Source organism: Coregonus lavaretus, assembly GCF_964263955.1.
Source record: "Coregonus lavaretus genome assembly, chromosome: 23".
Classification (NCBI taxonomy): Eukaryota; Metazoa; Chordata; class Actinopteri; order Salmoniformes; family Salmonidae; genus Coregonus; species Coregonus lavaretus.
The window spans coordinates 12,421,929-12,435,570 of record NC_140010.1 but is presented as its reverse complement, the minus strand read 5'-3'; the positions used below and the strand labels follow the sequence as shown (position 1 = coordinate 12,435,570).

Below are 13,642 nucleotides of genomic sequence, written 5' to 3'. Positions count from 1 at the left end.
AGAGGCACTGAGTTTGAAGGTAGGCCTTGAAATACATCCACAGGTACACCTCCAATTGACTCAAATGATGTCAATTAGCCTATCAGAAGCTTCTAAAGCCATGACATCATTTTCTGGAATTTTCCAAGCTGTGTAAAGGCACAGTCAACTTAGTGTATGTAAACCCACTGGAATTGTGATACAGTGAATTATAAGTGAAATAATCTGTCTGACTTGCCAAAACTATAGTTTGTTAACAAGAAATGTGTGGAGTGGTTGGAAAACAAGTTTTAATGACTCCAACCTAAGTGTATGTAAACTTCTGACTTCAACTGTATGTGCGAATTCATTGCTTCTCCAAAACACATACATTATTAAAAACATGAAGTAAGGCTCATATATTGTACAGTACATATGATTTCCACAACAACACACATTACACACCACAAATACACATCCCTGAGTAATCCTCATTTTAAAAAGTAGGATGATCCAAAGCTAGACGGTGCGGGTGGTAGTCCTTCCTCAAACATGGTGGCGTAAGAGATCTTGAGGAAGTCTACGTAGTTCTGAATGCTCTGCTTGTGGCTCTCTGATTGGTCCAGGCTGACCTGCAGGTCCTTCAGACGCACCTCAAACTTCTTCTCAGCCTGCACCAAGATTTAAATCCATTGAATGGAAAAATGTATGTACTTCTATTCTTTAAAAAAATAAAAATAATAATGGTCTGATTGGCTATGGCATCAAAAAGTACTGTCCTGTGTTAGAATTAGCTTTAAGGTATATGAGAGAAACATCCTATGGTATGCAGTAGGTTATCGTAGGTGATCGTGTCTGATACTCACCGACTGCTTGCTTTGTTTAATCTGTTTCAGCTCATTCGCTCTCCTGTTCTTCTCAGCCTCCAGTTTCAGGATTTTAGTCTGAAGGGAACTTTCTTTGGAAACAGCTTTGTCTTTCACTTTGGACACCTTGGTATGAGAGAAATAGAGATGATGAGATGTATCAAAAAGTCAACCTCGACCTCTTGATACTAACTCAACTCCTAGAAAACACCATCTTCAATTGGCTTCTGTGCCTTTCCATTTCCTTCTGGGAACCTTGGTTCCACTGAATATATATATACACTTTTTTTTGTCCATTATTGATCAGAAATACAGTGTAGACATTGTTAATGTTGTAAATGGCTTTTGTAGCTGGAAACGGCTGATTTTTAATGGAATATCTACATAGGCGTACAGAGGCCCATTATCAGCAACCATCAGTCCTGTGTTCCAATGGCACGTTGTGTTTGCTAATCCAAGTTTATCATTTTAAAAGGCTAATTGATCATTAGAAAACCCTTTTGCAATTATGTTAGCACAGCTGAAAACTGTTGTGCTGATTAAAGAAGCAATAAAACTGGCCTTCTTGAGACTAGTTGAGTATCTGGAGCATCAACAATTGTGGGTTCAATTACAGGTTATTTGTTTTAAACCACTCAAGTGTTGCTTTAGCAGTATGCTTAGGGTCATGGGTGCACTTCAGCCACGCTCAAGGTCCTAAACGATATTATAACCGCGATCGATAATAGACAGTACTGTGCAGCCGTCTTCATCGACCTGGCCAAGGCTTTCGACTCTGTCAACCACCGCATTCTTATTGGCAGAATAAATAGCCTTGGTTTCTCAAATGACTGCCTCGCCTGGTTCACCAACTACTTCTCAGATAGAGTTCAATGTGTCAAATCGGAGGGCCTGTTGTCTGGACCTATGGCAGTCTCTATGGGGGTGCCACAGGGTTCAATTCTTGGGCCGACTCTTTTCTCCGTGAATATCAATGATGTCACTCTTACTGCTGGTGACTCTCAGATCCACCTCTACGCAGACGACACCATTTTGTATACATCTGGCCCTTCATTGGACACCGTGTTAACAAACCTCCAAATGAGCTTCAATGCAATACAACACTCCTTCAGTAGCCTCCAACTGCTCTTAAACACTAGTAAAACTAAATGTATGCTCTTCAATCGAACGCTGCTGGCACCCGCCCACCCGACTAGAATGACTACTCTCGACGGGTCTGACCTAGAGTATGTGGACAACTACAAATACCTAGGTGTCTGGTTAGACTGTAAACTCTCCTTCAAGACTCACATTGAGAATCTCCAATCCAAAGTTAAATCTAGAATCGGTTTCCTATTTCGCAACAAAGCCTCCTTCACTCATGCTGCCAAACATGCCCTCATAAAACTGACTATCCTACCGATCCTTGACTTCGGCGATGTCATTTACAAAATAGCCTCCAACACTCTACTCAGCAAAAAAAAAGCTTTGCAGCTCTTTCAGGGTTATCTTTGGTCTCTTAGTTGACTCTCTGATTAATGCCTCCTTGCCTGGTCCGTGAGTTTTGGTGGGCGGCCCTCTCTTGGCAGATTTGTTGTGGTGCCATATTCTTTCAATTTTTTTATAATGGGATGTTCAAAGTTTCTGATATTTTTTTATACCCTGATCTGTACTTCTCCACAACTTTGTCCCTGACCTGTTTGGAGAGCTCCTTGGTCTTCATGGTGCCGCTTGCTTGGTGGTGCCCCTTGCTTAGTGGTGTTGCAGACTCTGGGGCCTTTCAGAACAGGTGTATATATACTGAGATCATGTGACAGATCATGTGACACTTAGATTGCACACAGACTTTATTTAACTAATTATGTGACTTCTGAAGGTAATTGGTTGCACCAGATCTTATTTAGGGGCTTCATAGCAAAGGGGGTGAATAAATATGCACGCACCACAAGTTATTTTTTCAATTTCACTTCACCAATTTGGACTATTTTGTGTATGTCCATTACATGAAATCCAAATAAAAATCCATTTAAATTACAGGTTGTAATGCAACAAAATAGGAAAAACGCCAAGGGGGATTGTCACGACTTCCTCCGAAGCTGCCTCCCCTCCTTGTTCGGGCAGGCTTCGGCGTTCGTCGCCACCGGCCTTCTAGCCACTGCCGCTCCATATCTCATCATTCCATTTGTCTTGTCTTGTCAATTACACACACCTGGTTCATATTCCCCTCATTAGTACGTGTTTAAGTGTTCCCTCTGCCCCCCTTGTCCTTTGTGGGTGATTGTTCTTTGTGAGGATTAGTAGCTCGGTTGAGCTCAGTATTTTGTATTGCCGGGGTATTTTCCCCGTGTGCATGTTTGTTCCAGTGCGCCTGTTTTGCGCACTGGACTGGTTAAGATGGATTACGGAATAAACTCTGTATACTGTGATTTACCCTCCTGCGCCTGACTCCTTCAAATCACGCATCACAGGGATGAATACTTTTAAAAGGCACTGTATGTATGTATATATATATATATATATATATATATATATATATATATATATATATATACACACACAGTACCAGTCAAAGGTTTGGACAGACCTACTCATTCCAGGGTTTTTCTTTATTTTGACTATTTTCTACATTGTAGAACAATAGTGAAGACATCAAAACTATATAATAACACATATGGAATCATGTAGTAACCAAAGGAGTGTTAAACAAATCAAAAGAATGCCAAAGCTATCATCAAGGCAAAGGGTGGCTATTTGAAGAATCTCAAATATCAAATATATTTTGATTTGTTTAACACTTTTTTGGTTACTACATGATTCCATATGTGTTATTTCATAGTTTTGATGTCTTCACTTTTATTCTACAATGTAAAAAATTGTAAAAATAAAGAAAAACCCTTGAATGAGTAGGTGTGTCCAAACTTTTGACTGGTACTATATATATATATATATATATATATATATATATATATATATATATATATATATATATATATATATATATATATATATATACACACATATATTTAGATTTTAGTCATTTAGCAGACACTCTTATCCAGAGTGACTTACAGTTAGTGAGTGCATACATTTGTCATACATAAATACACCTTTATTCTGAGCATTTACATTTGCTACTATACACATGATAGGTTTGAGTAAAACTATATGCTGAGCATATGAGCATGAACTACTTTCCAGCCCCTGGTTCTACTCCATGCAGCTCCTCCATCTGCCTGGAAGGAATACACAACGATACTTGAAGGGTACCTATCTAGCTACATAAGGACTTCTTAACACATTCATAACCTACACATATAACAGTCATAAGCATTGTATACACATTTCAGCATTCACCCTGGTCAGGCTTGAACGTTTTTTAATTAGAAACATAGAAGAATCTCATTAGAAAATACCACTCATAATCAAATGCGAGAATGTATGAATTATGTCTAATGAGAGAAAGATAAACTTACTTTTGAAGAGCATGCACTTTCTGCTGTAGCTGTGAGTTAGCCTCGTGGATAGACTCTTTCATGTCCAATGACGATCTCATCTTCTCCCCTTGGCTCTCCACCTGGATGGAGAATAATCATGTCTTCAGAATTGGGGTTGGGCAAAACATTTACTCTATGACTGAATATCATACATGCTGAATGTATTTTCAATTAGTATTGAATATGGGGACATGAATGGGGTTCAAGCACAGAGTACAACACCACAAAGAGTTGTACAGATGCACTTAATTTGACCCTGCTTCTCACAGCAGGAAAAGAATCCTGCAGCAACAGGAAATGTGAATTATTATGTGGATTATAATGAATGGACATTTTTGTAGGGGTTGATGCATTTTTTTGTTAGGGCAAATCAAGTCAGACATTTTAAAGTGGAAAATACAAACTTTAGAAGCCTTTTTAAACCTTGAATACACTCAAATGTACATTTCCTGCTGCGCGGGAATATTCTCTGTGACAACAGAGTGATCAAATGAAGATAGTAGATCTGTACCATGCAATGACTGGAATTACATTGGCTTATCAATTTATCAACACAGCACACTCAACACTGCACAAAAGTGGCATGAGCAACATTCAAAGGCAAGCATTGATTGCGTTTCTATTCATGTTTCAGCACTGTTGTAATTTCACTCGCTGCCTAACTGTTGACCCACACAACAACAACTAACTACTAGACCTCCTGTAGCTCAGTTGGTATAGCATGGCGCTTGCAACGCCAGGGTTGTGGGTTCGAGTGCCACGGGGGGCCAGTATGAAAAATGTATGCACTCACTAACTGTAAGTCGCTCTGGATAAGAGCGTCTGCTAAATGATGTAAATGTAAATGTAAATGTTTAATGTAAATCAGCTTAAGGCGATCATCAAGGCTTCACAAACATTTAACAGGGGCACATAGGGTTGCGACCTTACTCTCTTCCCACTGCAATCTGAGCACATTCAATCACAAACCTTAACACCAAGTCAAAGCAGGACCGGGTTGGGGATGCAGCATTATAACCATTGTGATTATAACACTATAAAGGGAATCCAACACATAGGGTTTCTGCCATCTGGTGGTTGGAAGTGGTAAATGGCCACATTCTACATACTGTACTGTACTCCAACAGCACTTACTTGCCCATCTACAGGTTACCATAGTCTTACTGCTAAATTGCACACCTTGACCTGCAGTTGTCTAATGGCCTCTGCCTTGTCTGCACATCTCTTCTCGGAGGGCTTCAGGTTGTCCTGGCACTCCGTAAGACTCTGCTCTGTGGCACTCAGTAACTCTGGGTACTCTTCCAGCTCCCTCACGCACCCCTCCAGCTCCAGTCTCACCTGGGGTCCATGGGGGAGGGGAGTGCCGGCCAGCAGGGGCGCAGAGAAATGTTAATGACTGATTGGCCACACCTGTCTAAGTAGCTCTCACTGACTAGACCACGACTGGCAATACAAGCATAGGAAGCTGGACATTCCCATTCACCACTGATGTGTATTTACTCAAAAAGAATCTTTTGAAGGCTTTCAGCAAACTGTGAGGTAAAACAAATATCAAAAACACAGGATATCACATTCATTTTGATTTCACTGAACCAAATATTGTTTGTGTCAAATTATTTCAAGCAATTTGATTTTATTCTTACACAACATGTGGGCTATCTTTTGCTTCAATTTCGAAGGATGAAAACTGATTTAAGACAAAGCTATTTACATTGAATGTAGCCAACAGAAGACTTTACCTTCTCCACTTCTGCCCCTCTTCCTTCTCTGATGTTCTCCGTTTCCCTCAGAACACTCTCCAACTTTATTCTCAGATCATCCACCTCCATTTGAAGCTCTGCCACCTGAGAGGTGTGCAATAACAGGCAAATAAAACAGACAACTTCTACCTTACCTATGAATCTCTCAATGCATTTTTATATGATTAGTAAGTATTGAAACTTGGATATGGGGTGTGTGGGATCCTTACCTGACCCTGATCCTGTTCTGCTTGGTCTTTCCTCTCCTGTGAGAGAGTGCTCTCCTCTTTCAGGGCTGCTTCAGAATGGACCAGCTGCAGTTCCAGCCCAGCAATGGATGCCTGGAACATACATAAACCAATATAATCCTGAACATGGTGGGAACAAATCACATAATAATAATCATACATGTAAATATATCATCCAGAATTATGGTGGGAATAAATGACATGCTAGAATATACAGAGAAGGTATTACAATTAGAAATCAGTAGAGCTACATTAAGTGTGTTAACTTAGATAGTTTACTTTAGATTATACAGGGGCTACTCTATGGCTCAAGGTAAAATGTTGGTCAAACTAAATAACTAGATAAATAGTTGTTGGGTGGTGCACACACAACTTAAAAGGTCTATATTGGCGTTTCATTTTCCTACCTTGAGGGTTGCGTTGAAGGCCAATGTTTCTGTTTTCAGCGTTGAGTTTTTCCACTTTCAGCAGTAAGACCTCATTTGCAGCAGTGAACTCATCCCTCTCTTTCTGCAGCTTCAAAGTAATGTCTGCTATTTGGCTGTAATGAAACAACAATAGAAAATGTATTGGTCATGTACATATATTTTGCAGATGTTATCGCAGGTGCAGCGAAATGCTGATGTTCCTAGCTCCAACAGTGCAGTAATACAAAACAATACAAAACAATAAACACAAATCCCCAAAATATAAAGAAAGGAATTAAGAAAATCTGAAAAACCTTTAAAAATGAAAGAACATTATTTATTGCCTCAAGGACCTGGATTGACAATATGCCAGACTTTGTGTCCAGGACAAAATGTGAATAATAAGGATTGAAATGACATACCCTTTCAGCAGTCCTATCTGTGCATCAAGCTGTATTCTCTCATCTGTCTTCTGCTCCTGTTGTCTCCCTCCATGTGTCCCTCTCTGAACGAACCTCAGCCAGCTGAACATCCTACATGTCATCATGTCACACAACATAACATAAAGCAGCTTACTGGCAGTGGCAATGAACTCACCAAGAACGGGATACCCGAGTCGTGTTCAGTAGGGGACACCGTAGCTAAAGTAAAAATGTTGTTCTTATTGGTTCCCAACATTACTCATACATACCTTCTCCCTCAGCTTAGTGTAGCATTTATCCACAGCAGCTTCGTTCCTCTGGACCCTCTGTTTCTGGGCGCGGGTGGCCTTCTTCAGGACTTCTTTCTCCTGTGATGCCTTCTGCGAAACACTGGAGATCTCCCCCCTCAGACCATCTATCTCCAGCTTCTGCGCCGTCAACTGCCTCTCCAAACCCTGGAAAAAAGAGAGGGACATATCTACACACTAATGCCTAGCCTTTTCAAAACAAATAGGATTTCACTCACGGACGACGTCCATCTTGGATGGGTCGTAAATTAATATTGTCCACCATTCTTTGTGAAACAGAAATGCGTCTATTTTTTGCTGACTTTCTTCCAAACCCTCCCAGACACCAGACACACAGGCTGGAAACTTCATATTTACTGCAAACTGTGTCCTTTGCTTTCTCAGTGTCTTATTCTACAGATAGAATGGCTTGTCCTTACAAAGTTCCCTAATGGGACAATAAAGTGATAGATTTATAGACTGATGCCTGAACTTGTGTGTTACCCGGAGCTGCACGGTGAGACGGTTGTTGTCGGCCTCCTTGCTGCGTAGCTGGCCCTGCCGGTGAGCACATGTGGTTTCCACAGACTTGGTGGCATGGGGGCGGCAGGTAGCTTAGTGGTTAAGAGCGTTGTGCCAGTAACCGAAAGGTCGCTGGTTCTAATCCCCGAGCCGACTAGGTGAAAAATCTGTCGTTGTGCCCTTGAGCAAGGCACTTAACCCTAATTGCTCCTGTAAGTCGCTCTGGATAAGAGCGTCTGCTAAATGACTAAAATGTAAATGTAAAATGTAATGGACCGCATTCTCTGTGTTCTCCTGTGGAGCATCAAAGCAGAAAGAGATGGTGTGAGGACAATGCCTTCATATAATTTGTACCTTTGTCAATATGTTTTATCATGTACAAATTGTGGTCATCGCTTGTGTATTTCATATGAAATGAAAGGCCAATGCTTACCATTTCTTTCTTCCGCAAACCCATCAGTTCCTCTACCATTTTTTCTTCATCATTCAAATCTCTTTTCAAATGCTGGTGGAAACAAAATAACAATAAATAAATATATATCTTACTCACAGTACAACTTTCATTTGAAATGACAAATGTGTATAGTGAACAGTAGCAGATGCTTTTCTATCCCAAGCGTCTTACAAATTTAGCACACAAATTCAGTACATGTGGCCCATGTGGGATTGAATCAAATCCCCAACTTTAATGTAGCTAGCACCATGTTGCAACCCACTGAGCCATACTGCACTGAATGACCCTATAATCCGCCAAGAGGAGCTTAACAAACAGGCAGATCTTATAAAATCTTCAGCCTTGGCACCGCTATGTCAACATTTCAAAGCATTTCAATACAGGTCTGGAGTGAGGTGTGAAGTTCAATTTTTTTCCCCAAGTGAAAAGCAATTTACCAGATTATCACACTCAGCCTGTGTAAGCTTCTTTAGTAAGAGATCGATGTGTTTGTCTGTCTCCATTCGAGACGCCTAATACAGAGGAGACAAAAAGAGTAGTCAAATCATGTTATTTTAAGCAACAGTAAAAAAAAAAAATAATAATAAAAAGAAGAAAAATAAAAAGTTGGAATAACACTTTACTTTCGTCCACAGGTATAATGCATTCTAAAACTTGTCATAAGCATGACCCCCTTATAAATTGCTAGCTGACAGTCCTTCAAAGTAGTAGTCATTAGCCATCAGATTAGAACTGCCAACCTCTGCATCCTGCAGGTCTTTGAGTTGCTGTCGGACAGACTTGTTTATCCGTTTAAAAACCTCCAACTTCTCGAGCAGAAGGCCTCTCTGCCTTGACATCCGCCGGTTATCAGAGGCAGAGTGTCTTGAGTCCATTATAACAGAAGGATTAATTCAATTCTGCTTTTGACACCCTAAACATTGTAAACGAATCTAAGATTTTGATATCATGTTATGCCTCTCAAAATAAAGACAGGTGCACTGTCAGCACATCAACTGCAAAGGACTTCACGTACGGCAAAATCGTCCTCCAGGGTCTCCTTGAATGACATGAGCTGTATGGCTGCAGAGTTGGCCGCTGCTTCGGCATCCATCAATGTTTTCAACAGAGGACTCTTGTCCATGGTTGCTCCATAGTCTCCATAACTACATATAAAGAAAAGACAGAGAGAGGGTTAGAAATCAGTTGGATCCACACTTAGAGCTGTGTCTGTGCAGTGTTTCTCCCATATGCAATCATTTTCTAATGTAAATGTATAGATGTATGCCCCAAGAAGACCCTATCTGATCCCCCACCCCCACCACCCCCCCGCAGGAAAAAAAAATCCCTCGGTCATGACTCTCAGTTCCATTACATTACCCATAAGAGTAATTGGATGAAGGCGACTTCTGTAGGGGGGAGTTTTGTTAAGATCCCCAACGCTCGGTCTGAACATTAATATGCATCACTTGTGGTATGGTTTTCGAAGCATAAGGACCTTATCTTTCATATCTGCTATAAATAATTTTCAAATAACAAAATGTTAAATTAAAACACACCTTGATAGGGTTAGTGTTCCCTCAAACCATATCCCCATGCTGTAGCATTTTGCTACAGCTGGCCATGCTTTCCATCTGGCTACCACTAACCCGGCCACCAACTCTGCACCCTCTGCTGCAACTTGCCCATGCCCCCCCCGCTTCTCCTTCACACAAATTCAGACAGCTGATGTTTTGAAAGCGCTGCAAAATCTGGACCCCTACAAATCAGCTGGGCTAGACAATCTGGACCCTTTCTTTCTAAAACTAGCCGCCGAAATTGTCGCAACCCCTATTACTAGTCTGTTCAACCTCTCTTTCATAAAATCTGAGATCCCCAGAGATTGGAAAGCTGCCGCGGTCATCCCCCTCTTCAAAGGGGGTGACACTCTAGATCCAAACTGCTACAGACCTATATCCATCCTGCCCTGCCTTTCGAAAGTATTTGAAAGCCAAGTTAACAAACAAATCACCGACCATTTCGAATACCACCGTACCTTCTCCGCTATGCAATCCGGTTTCCGAGCTGGTCACGGGTGCACTTCAGCCACGCTCAAGGTCCTAAACGATATTATAACCGCGATTGATAATAGACAGTACTGTGCAGCCGTCTTCATTGACCTGGCCAAGGCTTTCGACTCTGTCAACCACCGCATTCTTATTGGCAGACTAAATAGCCTTGGTTTCTCAAATGACTGCCTCGCCTGGTTCACCAACTACTTCTCAGATAGAGTTCAGTGTGTCAAATCGGAGGGCCTGTTGTCTGGACCTATGGCAGTCTCTATGGGGGTGCCACAGGGTTCAATTCTTGGGCCGACACTTTTCTCCGTGTATATCAATGATGTCGCTCTTGCTGCTGGTGACTCTCAGATCCACCTCTACGCAGACGACACCATTTTGTATACATCTGGCCCTTCATTGGACACTGTGTTAACAAACCTCCAAACGAGCTTCAATGCCATACAACAATCCTTCAGTAGCCTCCAACTGCTCTTAAACACTAGTAAAACTAAATGCATGCTTTTCAATCGAACGCTGCTGGCACCCGCCCACCCGACTAGAATCACCACTCTCGACGGGTCTGACCTAGAGTATGTGGACAACTACAAATACCTAGGTGTCTGGTTAGACTGTAAACTCAACTTCCAGACTCACATAAAGAATCTCCAATCCAAAGTTAAATCTAGAATCGGCTTCCTATTTCGCAACAAAGCCTCCTTCACTCATGCTGCCAAACATGCCCTCGTAAAACTGACTATCCTACCGATCCTTGACTTCGGCGATGTCATTTACAAAATAGCCTCCAACACTCTACTCAGCAAATTGGATGTAGTCTATCACAGTGCCATCCGTTTTGTCTCCAAAGCCCCATACACTACCCACCACTGTGACCTGTGCGCTCTTGTTGGCTGGTCCTCACTACATGTTCGTCGTCAAACCCACTGGCTCCAGGCCATCTATAAATCACTGCTAGGCAAATCCCCGCCTTATCTTAGCTCATTGGTCACCATAGCAGCACCCACCCGTAGTCTGCGCTCCAGCAGGTATATCTCACTGGTCATTCCCAAAGCCAACACCTCCTTTGGCCGCCATTCCTTCCAGTTCTCTGCTGCCAATGACTGGAACGAATTGCAAAAATCTCTGAAGCTGGAGACTCTTATCTCCCTCAATAACTTTAAGCATCAGTTGTCAGAGCACCTTACCGATCACTGTACCTGTACACAGCCCATCTGAAATTAGCCCACCCAACGACCTCATCCCTATATTGTTATTTATTTTGCTCTTTTGCACCCCAGTATCTCTATTTGCACATAATCTCTTGCACATCTAGCATTCCAGTGTTAATACTATTGTAATTATTCTGCACTATAGCCTATTTATTGCCTTACCTCCATAACTTGCTACATTTGCACACACTGTATATATATTTTCTGTTGTATTTTTGACTTTATGTTTTTTACCCCATATGTAACTCTGTGTTGTTTTTATTGCACTGCTTTGCTTTATCTTGGCCAGGTCGCAGTTGTAAATGAGAACCTGTTCTCAACTGGCTTACCTGGTTAAATAAAGGTGAAATAAAATAAAAATAAAAACATTGCTTGTTTACGGAAAACAGACAGAAGACAAGAGGCGACCACCTGTGCCAATTAGCTATCTAGCATGCTCCAAACAACTGTGTGGAAGCATAACTCTGGAAGTGTAGCAGAAGTGTAGTTTAGTCGGATGGGGGCACCCATAGCTGTACGGATCTGTGCAAAACTGCTACAGTAAGTGTCTCTTTTTTATTTGAAGGATTCATTCTTGCTACTGAAAGATAAGGGCCATGTGCTTTGAAAGCCATATCGCAAGCAATGATTATTGACGTTTCTAATCGTTAAAACACAGCGTCAGGGTTGAAGTTCACATGAGGCAGGCGAAGCTAATGGCTGAGAACTTTTACTTTTATTTCGTATTATTTTATATTGTATTTTTTTGTGTGTTTTTTTTCTTCTTAAAACTGCATGGTTGGTTAAGGGCTTGTAAGTAAGCATTTCACTGTTGTATTTGGCGCATGTGACAAATAACATTTGATTTGATTTGAGAAGGCAGAATGCCGCCTAGAGTTTTCGAGAGCTAACTATCCCCTAAACAAAACTGTGGCCCATAGATCTCACCAGTTGCTCTCCATTTCAGGGGTTTTGGTGTAGACGCTGCTGCGTATCCTGCTCCCTCTCCCAGGCTCCGAGAAGCCGTCTAGATCATCATCTAGAGAGTCTTGGAAGGGATCCTCAGGAGACATGGCTCTCATTTCTGCAGGGTGGATGAAAGAGGACTATACTGTAGGTATAGGCTTACAAAACAGTTTTCCCATGACTGTTTCTTATAATAATCACATTCCCATTTTCTAATAAAAGACACTAGACAACTGTAATGACAAGGAAATTATGAAAATGATTGGTGCACCAACACAATATGATATGAGAAGATATACACAGACAATACACAGATAAGTGTACAATGTAATACAAGTATAACTAGAATTGTAGCTAACTAACAGGTTTCATTCTACTTCTCAATCAATGACTATTTCCTAGGCTACACTCAGTGCTTGTTCTTTTTACCATTAGCTATTAGCTGAGCTGATCCATTCTGACCTTCAGATGCAAGGAACAGCAGTTTGCTAGCTACACAAGCTATGGTATCTGGATACAGTATGCTAGTTGAGTTAGCTAGCAAAGGCCAGTTAGTTAGAATTACTAAGATGGAAAGCAAAATCAAACCGAGTTTGCATTAGGTAAGAATCTATGATCAAGACGTATCTAGCTAAATTGGTAAGGTGAGATTTGGAATTAAATGTATTTTTACCTTCATTCACTTTCGTGCCTCTTGTCTTGGTGGAAACCCTTGTCTTGTGCTAGATGCTTGGCGTTCGTTGCATCCATTGGTTGATTTTAGTCTCGCCTATTTGCTCTGCCATTCGTGATTGGCTGAGGCATTGGGCGTAAAGACGTAACGTAAACAAACCCCACTAGAGCGTGGTTGATAGCGAACGAAATTAACCAAACAATAGTTTAACCCATCCACATGCATTTTCTATATTAAATAAAGAATATGTCAATATTTCGAGTAAAACCTAATGAAAAAAATCAACAGCAAAGTAATTAAACGGGAACAACAAAGTAATGAAACGTGTAAATGAAACTGCACGGGATTCAAAAGTTGTATAGTAAAGTCACGTAACATCCGTTTAGAACGGCCGTTTTGATTGG

General features: G+C 41.2%; 1 pseudogene across 1 annotated transcript; it reads right to left on the bottom strand.

Moving 5' to 3' along the window:
- Window positions 1–282: 282 nt before the first annotated feature.
- LOC311098875 (outer dense fiber protein 2-like) lies at window positions 283–13,436 on the bottom strand (annotated as a pseudogene). Its single transcript, XR_014615693.1, has 19 exons — window positions 13,239–13,436; window positions 12,548–12,683; window positions 9,392–9,521; window positions 9,117–9,236; window positions 8,814–8,888; window positions 8,356–8,427; window positions 8,082–8,216; window positions 7,905–8,015; window positions 7,383–7,568; window positions 7,114–7,224; window positions 6,692–6,825; window positions 6,267–6,377; window positions 6,037–6,141; window positions 5,477–5,635; window positions 4,277–4,377; window positions 3,995–4,036; window positions 2,098–2,101; window positions 825–950; window positions 283–629 (listed from the first exon to the last, which is right to left on the bottom strand). The product of XR_014615693.1 is annotated as an outer dense fiber protein 2-like (transcript).
- Window positions 13,437–13,642: the final 206 nt, after the last annotated feature.